Genomic DNA, 12,373 nt, shown 5'->3' with positions numbered 1-12,373 from the left:
AGAGTGAGGAGGTCTCCCCTGAGCCTCCTCTTCTCCAGGCTGAACAGCCCCAGCTCCCTCCGCCTCTCCTCAGAGTATGTTGGTGTTTGGGGTCAGGATGGTGGGACACGGGGCGGGAAAGGTGGAGGTGACCCGGAAAATCAAGATTTGGCAGCTGCTTGAACACAGCAGAAAATCAACCAAATAAAATGCAACCCCCAGCTGAGCGCTCAGCCCTTCTCCAAGGGTGGAATCCTTGGAATGGGCAGAGGGACACAAACAAGGGAGAGCAGATCTGCCACTGCCAGGGCACGTGTGGCTGGTGCAGAGAGCAGGGACAGGTCCCCCTGTTCACCCTCAGAGCTGACCCTGCCCCACTCTGCCCTGCTGGGCCACCCCAAGCCAGCAGCTGCCTCAGGATTTCTGTAAAATAATAAATATCAAGCACGTGGGGAAGGATATCGATCTGCAGATTTCACTGACATTTACAAATAAATGATGTATTGCAGTTTTCATTTCGCTGGCTGGGCTGACCCTAATGGCCTTTACATAATTTACTTTTGATTAAAGAAGTGCTTTGACGCAGAGAACCAAAAAAAAAAAAAAAGCAATCAATACAATTATGAGATCAGCTTTAAAACAATGTGTTATGGCAGGGGGAAAAAAGGAAGAAAAAGTCAAATCCTTTGAAGATGCTCGTATTAAAGTGTGATGTCTGAAGACATTTCAGAGATCAACAGATTCTCTGCTTGCTGAGACTTGGGAATTAGCTGAGGACACATTAGGAGTTGCAGAGTGATTTAATTGAAGGCCAGACTCCTACAGCAGGGTCAGAAATGGTCCCTTCAGCCGGGTCTGTGGCAGCATTTTATGTTCCTAGACAGACAGAACTCGCTTGCATAAGGATGCAAAGGAGGAGCAGCTCCAGGTTCCCTTCCACACCTTTAAATATTTACAGAATACCTGCTGCAGGGAGTGGAAAAAATAACTTAGTTTGGGAAAACAGAGGCTTGCATGAGCTAATGTAGTGCCATATGTTCATTAAAACCCCACAATGTGCAAGATAATGGTGACAGTAGGTTAAAGTGATATTCTGGCGAACAATATCCAAAAATATTATTTTTTGGCAACCAAACTCTGCGCATCATCCATAATTAATGAGTGTTCTTGCAATTAGTCTGCCCTTGCATAAAGGGAATAACCACAACCTGTTTGCACTTGTGAAGCACGAAAAAAACCCAGCCACCGACTATTTTTTTTTCAGTCCTCCCTCTGATCAGAGCTGTCACATGGCTCCAAATAATTTTGCCTTCGAAGAAAACTGGGGAAGAAAGTGTGGGTTTTTTTGGGTTTTTTTTGGAAGTACAACTCCCTGAGACGGTGCCAGACCAATCATCGATATTCCAGAATAACGGTGCCCTATTTTCCTCTCTCGTGTTCTCTCAAAGCCAATAACACTGAAAGGGAAGTACAAAAAAAAAAAAAACAGAAAAAAAGGAGAATAAAAAGATGTGACTGCAGGCGACACCGTGGCTGTGCCGCACTTATTCGGGGAGGCAGGAGGCTGCAGGCACTTCACTTTGCTCTTTTTGCATTGTTTAGCAAATTCAAGGCCTGGGAGGAGATGAAAAGCCTCCGAGCCTGGATGCCTGGATGGGAAGCAAAGATGCAGCAGAGCTCAAGTTGGGAGAGAAGTTGCTTTTGCCATCAGTGGGCACAAGATGGAGTCTGGGAAAGGGAAGCGAGCGCGGAGCGGGCGGATCCTCATCCCCTGCCTGCCCTCCTCGGGGGTCCCGGGGGTGCCCAGTCCTGCTCCTGCCGCTCCATCCTCACCCCCACCTCTCCTGCTGCCCGGGCAGGGATGTCACTCGGCGTCAGGAGACAGGGATCAGGCTCAGTGCTGTTCATAATGAATGACTTTGCGTTCCCTGAGTAACGCGGCTCGTTCATCCCGGGATTCCCGTTATCCCGGGAATCGGCGTTCTGATGCTGAGCGCGGGTAGCGCTGTTTTGCGTTCCCGGTTCCCTCCCCAGAAACCGCGACTGCAAAAACGACCCCAGACAAAACCGAAAGTGCCGGCGCTACATCCGTGAAATCAAAGAAATACAAATGCGGCGACTGATCTGAAGGAAAACAATCAACTGTGAGGCAGTTTATTCCATCTGCCCGATGTAAGAAGGTTGCAAACATCCCGCTGTTTACTCTGACTTTTTTTTTTTTTTTCCTTTTGGCAGCGGTAAAAACAAATAAAGCAGAACCACTTGCTATTCAATCTGAGGTCTGAACACACCAAAAGAACTGAAGAGAGCAGTGGAAAGGCAAAAAGACATTTGGCCCAAACCCCTTTTTGCAAAGGAACTCCTGCAAAATTTACTCTTTGTCAACCACATGCAGGAGGATTTTTTTTCTCCCCCTGGTGCCCCAAGATTCGCTCAAAGCTGCTGCATTTTTTTTTCCCCGGTTAACCATTTGAATAATTTCTTTAAATCTTCCAGCCATCAGCTCCTGTCACACCTTCCCCCGCTAGATTAAAAAAATTACTTTGTACCTCGCGCTTTCTCCCTGTGAACATATTTAAACAGCACGATCAGGTTGCTCTCTAATCTTCCCTTTGATAAGCTAATCAGATTGATCTCCAGCAGCCTGTCACCGCCAGGCACGTTTTTCAAGCCGTGGAATATTCCTCACACCTCCCGACAAAGGCAGCGCCGGTCCCCGGGGACGCGGCGTCCTCAGCATCCCCCGTGTTCCAGCGGCATCCTCCGTGTTCCAGTGGCATCCCCCGTGTTCCAGCGGCATCCCCCGTGTTCCAGAGGCAGGGGGAGACCCTCGAGGCACTTCAGGAATGTGTTCGTGTCGTGTCACGGCCCAGACTAATGAGTGGCTCGGCCTAATCACCTGAGAGGGGCTGGTTTTGAATGCAGACAGATGACACCGGACCCTCAGAAATCACATCTGTCCTTTGAACCGGTGCAAAGCCATCAGAGGCTGCACCAAGCCAAGACCCCGCGGAATTCCTGCTTGGGATTCCAGAACTGAGTGTGGATAGTACTGAAAAAACGGATTAATGAAAGAATCTATAGCCCATAGGGAATGTTTTGCCCTCCCAGGTCAGGCTGGCACTGCCCTTCCCTGAGCAGACAGCAAAGGCAGCTCTGGTGAGGGGGGACAGTCTATAAATTGAGAAAGACTTTAAATCCAGAAAGCCCTGGATTTGAAAGCAGGGGGTTCAAATCCACCCCCACCCCAAGAAAGGTCTTGCTATCAAGAGACAGAAAATGATACTTAATCCAATTGTTATTTAATAATCTCTTTTAAGGTCCTTCTGTAAAGGAACACTTTGAAAAACTTGGTCAATATAAAAAGAATTTCAAGGAATTACTTCTTTTCACATCCACTGTTCAGTGGATCTTAGCCAGAAAAACACATAAACTCTGGGACAACTTTGTACATCTCAGTTGTCCCACTGGAACGAATTTTAGGATCTATCTGATAAACACTGAGCTCAGTGCTCAGACATCCCAGGGACACAGTGACATTTGTCCTGTGCTGTGTAGGGCCAGGCTATGCTGGCCCAACCCACACCTCAGAATTCCAGAATCACTGAGGTTGGAAAAGCCCTCCAGGATCATCAAGCCCACTCTGTGCCCCATCCCCACCTTGTCCCCCAGCCCAGATATTCAGGAGCCATCAGTCTGACTTACCTGAACCCTGCTGGCTCCAAGCTCTGCAGAACAACTGCCAGTATCTCATGGTAGTTTTGGGAAAGAATAACTCTTGAATATTTTCTTTCTTTGCTGCATAAAATAGGAGGAAGTGATAAAGCTGCTCCTGACTTCGATATAAAGTTGTCATCCCCGCTGCCAGAGAGTCTCACCCTCCAAAATTTGCAATATGACAAAAAAAAAGGGCAAGATTAAGTAGAAAGGAACTGGTTTGACACCTGAGGGCTCTTTAGGACTCCAAGACCATCGAGTCCAACTGGTGACCAAACACCACCTTGTCCCCCAGCCCAGAGCACTGAGAGCCATGGCCAGGCCTTCCTTGGACACCTCCAGGGGTGGGGACTCCAAACCTCCCTGGGCAGCCCCTTCCAAGGCCTGACCACCCTTTCCAGGAAGAAATTCCTCCTGGTGTCCAACCTGACCCTCCCCTGGCACAGCCTGAGGCCGTTCCCTCTCCTCCTGTCCCTTGTTCCCTGGGAGAAGAGCCTGAACTCCACCTTCCTCCAACCTCCTTTCAAGGAGTTATAAAGAGTCAGAAGGTCTCTCCTAAGACCTGGAATGAGCACACAGATTTTCCAGGCTGCATTTGTGGTTCTAAACACCTCCCTGGCATCGTTAAACCACAAATTTGCTCAGAAATCCTTACTCTGTATCCCAGAAGAGACGAAACACAGTCCTTTGCAAGGGAGAGAACAACAATAAAAGGGGAATGAACACTCCCTAAGTGCTTCCTAAGACAAAAAAATTTGATATGCAGCCTGTGTACCCAGGCAATTATGGAGCTTCTTGCTCTGAGCTGTAACAGATGGAATTTTTTCCCCCTGTCTCTCTTTGGTGATAAGGTGAACATTTCCTCAAGGGAAGAGGAGACAGACTTGCTGAGTTGGCAAAGCTTGTGCCAAGCAGCTGGTTGCTGATAAAATTATGGATCAGGATAGGCATGGCCTGGGAGGGAGGATTAGGGCCTTTCTGTCACCAGCCTTTCCAAGGAAGAAGTGAAGCAGGTCGTGGATATATTCATTAAAGCACATGAGGTGGGAGAACAAGGGAGCTGGGCCACAGAGGTACTAGAAAATTGTGCAGATTTTCTGTTTATTTATTAAAGGGGCACATTTGCTTTGGACCTTTTTGTGCTGCAGCTCATAAATTCAAGCTGAGCACTTGATTCCTGGGATGGTCTCACCAGAGAGGGGAAAGGAAAACTTACAGCCTTCCCCAGGAAACAGGGAGAGGGGAAAAACTGCTGAGGGCACAGCTTTGCTCCTAAACAATTTTGTTCTAGGAGGTCTCAAAGCTCTGTTTGAATATTAAAATCAATCTGTAGTCACACAACCTTTCCTTAAAATAAACAGGTGATTTTAACCTCATTTACGAGGATGAAAACAGAAAAGAGGTTGGATGGGGCTTGGGGCAAGCTGGGATAGTGGAAGGTGTCCCTGCCCATGGCAGGGGGGTGGAATAAGATGATCTTTAAGGTCTTTTCCAACCCAAACTATCCCATAATTCTCAGGGATAAGTTCGGGTATTTGCACCTTTCTTGCACTCACACATTTTGCAGCCTCTGCCCTGAGCTCACTGCTATCACAGTTCCATGTGCTGCACATGCATTTGCACCTGGAAATCAGGAGCTGGACAAGCATTTGAAGGATTAGATGTTCAGACAACAGGTAAATATTGGAACATCCACCCTCTCCCCAAAGCAGAGCGTTGCAAACCCATTTACAAGCGTTCACCAATATAATTTTATATATTCACACAGGGAAGAGGAGAAAAATTCAGAGAAACTTGTGCAAGCTCCAAATTAAAATCAGTTAGTTCTGGCCTCCAGTTCTTTCCCAGTTCCAGTGATTAAACCAGACTCCAAAAGCAGAGTGTTTACTCCAGGTAGCTCATTCCTGCAGGGACAGAGGGCACCGTGTCCATCGGAAAAACGTGCTCTGCCTGCCTTCCCTGAGGAATTGTTGGCAGTCTGGAATGTCAGGGGCTCTGCCCTCCATTCTTTTCCCAATCATAACACAACAAAGCCATTTGGATTTCTGAAATGTCACTGTGTCTGCCCAGAGACCTGGTGCAGACAAGGTAATTATCCCTTCCTGTCACCCTTTTTTTTTTTATTCTGACTTGTTTAAAATGAAGTGTTTGTACTGAAGTCTGTCGACCAGTGTCCTAGGGAATGTTCCTGGCTTCCAGCTCCTGAGATAAAATGGGGCTGGGACACACCTGGGGCTGGGACCAGCCCTGCAGTCCCTGCCCAGAGCTCCCACAAAAACAAAACAAAACAAAACAAAACAAAACAAAAAAAAAAAAAAAAAAAAACAAAACAAAACAAAAAAAAAAAAAACAAAACAAAAAAACAAAAAAAAAAAAAAAAAAAAAAAAAAAAAAAAAAAAAAAAAAAAAAAACAAAACAAAACCAAAAAAGAACCAGACCAGGGGTTTTAATACCTGGACAGGAAAATCCCTACAGGAAAAATATCTCCAGACCTGATTCCCATAAGCTACTTGATGCCCAGATCACGTGGCTGGGAGACACAAAGAACAGCAAGGAGGAGAGATGCCAAGTTCTCCTGGATTTCAGTGGGATAAGGGGAATAAACTGCCTGAAAAGCAGCTCCCCCACAATGATAACTCAGGTTAATGCTGACCACGGTGATTCCCACTTATTTTGTTGCTGCAGGACACTCCTTGGATCTCTGGCAACCACCACCCAGACACACAACCTGCTTCCTCCTGAGCAAGAGCCACTTGGGATCCATGGGATAAAGCCCGGGATTGGGCTGATCCCAACAGCAGCAGGGCTTGGGATCCCAGAGGAAGCAGAGCAGCAGTGCAGGAACAACTGAAAGCCAAGTTTAGACTTTGGACACGGGGAAAATAAAGGAATCATTACCCAAAGCAGGCAGTAAACCATCCTGGCTGTGCTGCATTCCAGCTCTGGAAGGATGCTTAGGTAGCCATCAACACTCAGGAACTAAGTTAATTACTAAAATAAGGCTGCCTCTTGCTTTGCTGCCTTGGTAACAAATTCACCTGGAGGAGAGGGAAGGTGGTCACTGAAATCCTCCTCAGACCTGGTCCCTGTGGAGATTCGATGGGAACCACGAGCACGGGGCTGCTTTTCTGCTGAAAACCCCCCACATTTTAAAGGGAAGGGATCTTATCTCTCATTTTATATTAGATCAGTTCTGCAACATCCTGATATATTTATGGTTTTAATACATAACCATAAATGCCCCCTAAACAAGGGATATTGCACCTTTAGATTACTGTTATTGCTTTATTGCTCATTGGAACCATAAATTAACACCTTCCCCCAGCAATGCTCCAAGAGTACAGAATTGGATTACAATGTACACACACAAGAGCCTATTAAGGCATTGCTATTCCATAAAAGTCTTTATAGTTTTTAAGTGTACACCTATAAGTGTTTCAATTAAAGAACTACATGCTTGCCTAGTAATTGCCCTCCCATTTGTGATAGGGCTTCGCAGCAAGAAAAAAAGAAGGAAGCAAGACTAAAAGGTGGAAAATTGGAATATAAAACACCGAATATGAAACTGCCATAAAAAGAAAAACCACGGGTTTAAATTATGCTTATTAGAGTCATTTGCATGGTTTAACTCTTGCTCTCTGCTGGGAGGGATCTGTTGTTTGCTCCTCAGAGAGGAAAACACTTCTCTCCGTGTCACGAGTCCTCGAAGCCTGGCAGGGAATCAGTCACTGGCAGAAAATGGCTTGGCTTTTCTTGCTTTCTTGGAGAGCAGCTGCCGCCATAAATCACTCTGCAATGACCGTAGAGGTCCTTCAAGGCTGGATGACACGACAGAAATATGAAGTCCAGGCTTGGGTTTCCCGGAGAAGACGGAGGAGGTGACGAGCGCCGTGTCCCCTCCCTGTCGGAAGGGTGATGACACCTTGTGGTGGGACGGCTGAGAGGACCAGGAGCTAATTAAAACCCCTCAATTAAGCTGCACCCCGCATATTCCAAGGAGGACACGGCTTCTTGCAGGCATTGCAGGCGGGAAGGAGAACTTCAGCCAGCCGAGCTTTGAATCTCTCGTGACTTTAAAGCGCAGGGCAGGAATTTCTCATTCGTGGTTTGGTGATGGAGACCCCCTTCAATCCAGAGCCTCGGGTGGGCTCTTCTGCTCCCCCTCACAGCGTTTCTGGGGGGTTTGTGTGAAAACTGAGCCTCAGAAATGGTTGAAACTGCCCCTCGGGTTTTATTTCAGCCACGGTTTTCGTGGTTTTTTCAACCACACGCCGTAATCCGGCATCTCTGAGGGGGCACAAAGACGAAGTTGTGCTTGGAGAGGGAATTAATAAGGAAAGTCACCTGCAGAGTCACTCAAAAACGCCCTCAGCTCCTCAGCAAACCTCATTTTACTGCCAAACTCAAAAGAAACCCCTCTTTGTGTGACACAAGACCGGGGTGGCACCGGGCACCAGAACCAAACTGTGACTCCTTCCGCCCTCTGAAGCTTTCCTGGTATAAGGGAGAGCCTTTGCGGGATTTCTGTGTGTAATTCTTCAAGAATTAAGGAGTGGGACGGAAGGCAGAAATGGGTCCCCACTCGATAAGCAGCAGACATTAATTAATGCTCCATTACAATGGAATTCAGCTGGAATAATGTATGGAGGCCACACGACCAGGAAAGGGGAATTCATCATGGTTAATGTTATTACACTGAGTGTCAGAGGAAGCAGGGATGATTTGCCACTTACTGTATAATGTAATGTAATCTAAATGCAATTTTGGTTGGATAGCCTGGGATATCCATGTGACACGGAACTGGCAGGAAAACCAGGATTCACTCCTTGGGTGCTCCTTATAACTTGCAAGTCCAGCTCGTGAGTGATGCATCTGTTGGCCAAGACAGATTTTAAAGACAAATATACTGTATTTGGGCTCCCTTTTTAAGGCTGACTATAACATTTGGACGTGATTTAGCAGGCTAAGGTGCTGACCTGGCATTATTTTGGGATGACCCCAACAAAGCAAATTAACTCTTGATTAATTTCTCTCCTCTCTATCAGACATTACTGGAAATCTTCTTGATCTACAAATACTTAAATTTTTTTCCTGTGGAGGTCCAGGTGGCCATTTAATAAAATTTAAATGTACTTACAGACCTCTGGTTGGGTTTAGTTACCACTGATGGGACCCTGGGAAGCATTTTAAGGGCCACGAGAGCCAAAGAAGGATGGTTCCTCCAAAGGAATCTATAAATCTCATTTATCCTCCAGAATAAGAGCTTTTCCTTTACAAAATAACAACGGTGCCAGATTTTTCTTGATATTTCTTCAAGAGAAAAATGCTTCTTTCACAGTTTAATATTTGTTTTGGTGGTTTAAAGCATTCCAGAGCAAAACCCATCCACCAGTGTTATGTCTGTGAGGCAGAGCCATCAGCAAGTTCAATACAGAGAAGAAAAATCCATCTTCGTGGGTCGTGGTTTATAATTTATTATTAAATATATTATTATAAAATAATTTGTTATAAATGATAAAATAGAATTTATTATAAAATCCATTATATTATCAGGGGTTATGTGTATGATTTATATTGTTCTTCCCCACAAGAAGAATTTACATTGTTCTTCCCTGTCTTGGGTTTCAGCAAAGGCTCTTTGGGAACAGAAATCTGTTCAACAGGTTTGTGTAAAATCTTCCTGATTTTTCCCTGCTATGTGAGCCCACAACTTTCAGCACGAGAAACACAACCCTGCACAAGTCACCTGATGTAATATTATTCCAAAGCAGTGGAAAGCCATCATTACACATTCCCCTTTGAAATAAAAAAAAAAATATCTACGGGGATTTATTTTCTTTTAAAATATCTATAAATCAACGTTCATTGCAGCGCTATAAATCCTAATTCTTTAAAAGAAATAGTGTCTAACACTTGCAGCTTATTTCATTTGGGTCCCACACAGCTGTTCTGCTGCTGTTTTGTCATTGAAATAAAAACAAAAAAAAGGTTTCCATTGACTTTACGTCTCGGAAAAGAAACACACTTATGTATCTTTTAAAAGATTCTAAATAGTTATTATTTATTTATACAGCCCTGGAAGCACGGGAGGCATTTCACAGGCACTGCACAGAGAGCTGCAGCCTGAACCACAAACAAACAAACCCAGCAGAGAAGAGAAGGAGAAACGAAATTTCTGTGACACAACTGCCCAAGCTCTGCCCCTTCACACACGGCTGATTGCAACTGCTCTGCCTCTTCTCTGGAATCATTTTTGCCAAATCAGGGGCACAATGGGTGGGAAATATTCCACGGGGTGGCTCCTGCAGGAAAAGCTTTTGGTTGTGTTCAATATATAATTCAATATATATGTATTCAGTGAATGATCGTGGGGTCACAGACTGGTTTGGGTCGGAAGGGAACTTAAAGATCGTCTCATCCCACCCCCTGTCACGGGCAGGGACACCTTCCACTAGCCCAGGTTGCTCCAATCTGGTCTTGGACACGTCCAGAGATGGGGCAGCCACACCTTCTACCAAAAAGATCTTCTACCAAAAAAATCTTTGTCCTTCTACCAAAAAGATCTTTTAATCTCTGTCATCTTCTCACAACCCCCCTCCCACCATCCTTTACCAATTAAAGACCGACTAAACTGATCCCTGCTTATTGGATAAATAAGAAGTAATGAGCTCATTGCCTATTTTTTTTTTTTTTTAACAGAGAGTTTGAATTTAAAGACAGGAGCGAGAAAGAAAAACCAGGGAGAAGCTGGAGTTCTGATTTTGGGGAGGAATTTTCCATCTCTTTCAAATCACAAAACTCAGAAGCACCTGAATGTTTAATTGGGGCCTCACCTTGGACACTGCAGTGTGCCCATACACAGCTTGTCTGGACACATCCCCACAGCCTGAAATACAGAACAGACTGGCAGAAATCACCCCAAAGCTCAAAGGGACCATCACAGCTGTTGACCAGGAGGTCTGTCCAGGCAGCTCCTGGATCCCTGATTTCCTGCTCTTCCACCCACGGCAAGTCCCAGGGACTGCACCACTGCAGACACTGGGAAAAATGGGGCCAAAAAGTCTCACCCCGGGTGCCCCTCACACGCTGCCAGGTCTGGGACCTGTTCTTGAAGGTCTAGGACCTGTTCTTGAAGGTCTGGGACCTGTTCTTGAATGTCTGGGACCTGTTCTTGAAGGTATCTGCACCATTTTATTTGTGTGGCCTGTTTTCTTTGCTGGTGCCAGTGCCAGCTCTGAGCAGGACAGAGCCTGGGGGTAAGTTATGGGAGTGCAGAAATCCTCTGCCTGGCAGTTATGGCAAATATCAAAAGCTACATTTAGGATCACCTTAAAGGGAACAGGACCTTCCCAAACCCCTCTGTGACTTTGCAACCAGACCTCAGTGGAACCTCCCATCTAGCCAGTGATGTCCTCAGCCTCAGTTGCTGTTTGACTCACTAATTGGTGCTGATAACGAGTTTTGGTCAATGCTGCACAGAGACTTTTCCAGAAGGACCAAGTCCTTCCACACCCAGACAGAGCAGCCTCAGGATCCAGTGTCCCCATCCTGCTGCTGAGTCCCTCAGAGGTTCTTTTGGTTTATCCTGCAACATCTGTAACATTCCAGATCATCAAATCACGGACTCACAGCCTGGATTAGGTCAGAAGGGACCTTCAAACCATCTTGTTCCATCCCCTGTCGTGGGCAGGGACACCTTCCACTAGCCCAGGTTGCTCCAAGCCCCATCCAGCCTGGTTAGAACCTGACTCCCTGCAGTGTTTCAGAGCATTCAGCAGCCCCTGTGCTCCAGACAATCTTCTGCCTCTGCCATAATGCAAATGGAGAATCATTATTTCTCACTCCCTTCCCCATTTAACTGCTCCAGGTCTCCTCCCCACCCCGTCATCAGCAGCCAACAAATGCAAAGGAGAAAATGAGGGTGTTTTTTTTCCCCTTTTCCTTTGAAGGAACTAACAAGACCCAGGGTGACATTTATGGATAATTAAAAGCAACACTGACGAGCCCAATAGTTCCAATTTCTCTTTTCAATTGAAGAACCCTTTTTAAACCAGGTCATCTTTGCTCACCAGCTTTACAGCTGTGACAAGTAATTTTTACAGAAACGCTGCTAGAGGTTGTAAACTTTAATGACCTTTTACTTTCCGGGCCCTTGTTTCTCCATACCTGTAATTAAGCAGTGCCATATATGCATTTAAAGGATAAAAAGGAGTCATATTGCTGTAAAAATCCTCTCTGTGCTCACCACAACAGCCCTGCAACCACAGGCTCAGCTGTGGCCAACAATACAAGGGGAGTCATTACTGTAACTAAATTAGACCGTTTGTTTTCTTTCCCTCAAATCGAATTGTGGAGGAGCTGCTTTATTGCAAAACAGACATTAAAATTCCAGCTAGACCTCCGAGAGAAAGTAATTTCTATTTTATCAGCACTGTAAAGCTGTCTTTATGTTCTGAAGCAGGAAATATTGCAGGGATATTTATAGCTCCAGCACCAAAGCCAGTTTGAATAGAAATGTTACTGCGGTCGGCAGAGCTGTCACATTGCTCAGTGGAGCAGGGAATTTTAGTGAATTTGTGAATTACTGTTTGAGTCTTGACAAGTCTTTCAACGAGGCCTGTGTGTGTCTGGAGCTGCTTTGTGCTTTCAGGATAATGATTAAAGACTTGGATCCCT

This window comes from Lepidothrix coronata, unplaced genomic scaffold (genome assembly GCF_001604755.1).
Source record: "Lepidothrix coronata isolate B3197 unplaced genomic scaffold, Lepidothrix_coronata-1.0 Scaffold90, whole genome shotgun sequence".
Taxonomy (NCBI): domain Eukaryota; kingdom Metazoa; phylum Chordata; class Aves; order Passeriformes; family Pipridae; genus Lepidothrix; species Lepidothrix coronata.
This window is presented reverse-complemented; position numbering follows the sequence as displayed.